Raw genomic sequence first — 2,500 nt, forward strand, 5'->3', positions numbered from 1 at the left:
ATCCATGTTAACTGTTGGTGATCAACCTTATACAACTGCTCAAAATACTCAGCCCAACGCACACGCACCCCATCAGGATCTGAGATTATCTGGCCACTTGCTGAGCGGACTGCAGCCGTCTGTGAGGGGGGCTTGGAGTTCACTTATTCGCGAGCTTGGAGGCAAAGACGAAGGTTCCATTACAAGGAAATGGCTTTCGACCTCCTCTGCAAGACTACTGATAAACTGTTCCTTATCCCTTCTCAACAGCGACCTAGTCCTGCGCACCAGAGAGCGGTGCAAAGTGCGATCCCCTGACAGTCGAGCCGCACGACAAGCATCTGTGGCTTCCAGCGTCTCCTGCGAGATGGAATTCTGTCTTGTTCTTGGGCGTTCACCAATGGATTCCTGAGCTGCATCAAGCGTTTCAGGCTTGAAGGTATCCCACATAAGAACAGGTCTGTCTGGCCCTCGAGTGCTGTGAGACGACCAGAGATAGCCTCGGCAAACCCCCGGGTACACTCGTCCTCCCTCAATCTGTCCAAATTAAACACCCTAGGGTGTTCATTTGGGCGACGGGGGGTTCTAAAGTAACCCGGAGAGTAGCCACCACTATTCTATGGTCAGTTCCACAGAACACAGCGCTTCGATATACCCTGCAGTTCTGGAGGATCCTCCATCGAGTGCTAACGAGGATGTGGTCGATCTTCCTGGCCACTCTTCCTGTATCGCTGTACCAAGTCCAGCGATGCGGGACAGAACGCTGATACCAGGAGCCAGAAATCCTCAATTTCTGGGACCTAGCAAAGTCACGGAAAAGGAGGCTATTCTCACTGCCAGCATCAGCTCCTGAGCCATGAGGACCGACAGACATCTCATAGCCAGCTCGATCACAGCCGGATACCGCATTGAAGTCGCCCAGCACAATACGAATAACTTGCCGAGGACATCTGTCTGCCACAGATGCAAGTTTGGCGTAAAACATCTCTTTCGCCTCAAGTTTATATACATCCGTAGGAGCTTATACAGCAACAAGAGACATGAAGCCAAATGAAAGCTTCAGTCTCAATACCATGATACGCTCATCGACTGGAGTGACCTCAACTACCAAGGGTTGAAGTCTGCTGGAGATGGCTATGGCTACTCCCTGGAGATGGTGGCCATCGCTGCGGCCCGACCAGTAGTAGGTGTAGCCACCCTCACTAATCGTGCCACTGCCAGGTCTTCTCACCTCCGAGAGAGCAGCCACCAAATCAGACATTAATTAGAACATCAGTAACAAAGCAAATCAAAATAATAATGATGCTGATAATAACAATAAGGGTGAAAATGACAACATTAACAACAATAACAATAAATTAACCGATATAGAAATGGTAGTAGTAATAGCAGCAGCAGTAATAATATTATTAGTAAAAGTTATAATGATAATATTTATAATGATAATATTGATAGTAATAATAACAAAGAATGATAATACAACAATTTGAATATAAAACTAATTTGTCTGCATACGTAATCCATAGAATTTCAATGAATATGGTTAAAAACATAAAAGTAAAAATCACACAAAAAATTATCGATAAACTGAATTTAAAGTAAATCTTGAATAATATATTAACATATTCTGACGATTATACGTATCTTTAAAGTTAGCGTAAGTGGGCGGGCCACGATGACCGCCAACCAGAATGCACAAATTTCTCTTTTTAGACTCATGCAACGGCCTGATGGTCTAGGAGTATGATTCTCGCTTAGGGTGCGAGAGGTCCCGGGTTCAAATCCCGGTCAGGCCCTCCTTTAGCAGAGCCATGAAGAAAATAAGTAACGAAAATACTTGTATCTGCAAATGTTAACGCTTGCGGGAGAGAAATTAAATTAATTAAATTCACGAGCATCTTATCTCTCTGTCTGTAATACTGCGTTGTCAGTCGTCTTCCATCGCAAAAGAAACCCTTACACCGGCTTTTCACATTTAAAATACCATGGCAGGGCAAATCAAAGGAAACCATGAGTCATGGTTCGCCACCTCAGTTTAGCATTAATATCGGGTGTGTCGGCTTCAGGCGAGTCGAATCAGTTTCTTTCGGACTGAGGCAAAAATGGAGCTAAACCTATTTTGCCTTAGTTACCGCAAGACAGCCGTGGCGTGAGCACCAAATAATTGGAGCAGCCGTGGCGTGAGCACCATACAAGAAGGGTTCCTGATAAATTTAGTGCGAGAGCCCCCTTTAATATATGGTTCCTGAGAGCGCAGCCACCGAGATCGTGATGCTATAGCTTTTTTGTAGATAGAGGTTGCTAGCAGCTGCAGTTAATAACAGGTAATTGTTTTTCTCTCATTGTAATAAGTACAAGCCAATAACCATGAAACTACATTCCTAGATCATTCGAGAGCTCCACATGGGGAAACAAAATGTTTCTTCAACATACCACAAACACTCATAGCTTTTACTGTAGCCCTCGTGCTTCTTGTTGCTTTTAGTCCTAAGAGTGAATGATGGGAATAGCATCATGGACA

At 44.6% G+C, this 2,500-nt stretch overlaps 1 non-coding gene across 1 annotated transcript; it reads left to right on the forward strand.

Moving 5' to 3' along the window:
* Positions 1–1,703: 1,703 nt before the first annotated feature.
* On the forward strand, positions 1,704–1,775 carry Trnap-agg. The gene has a single exon. It is a non-coding gene; the product is annotated as a tRNA-Pro (tRNA).
* The last annotated feature ends 725 nt before the right edge of the window (positions 1,776–2,500 follow it).

This window comes from Penaeus chinensis, chromosome 2, assembly GCF_019202785.1.
Source record: "Penaeus chinensis breed Huanghai No. 1 chromosome 2, ASM1920278v2, whole genome shotgun sequence".
NCBI lineage: Eukaryota > Metazoa > Arthropoda > Malacostraca > Decapoda > Penaeidae > Penaeus > Penaeus chinensis.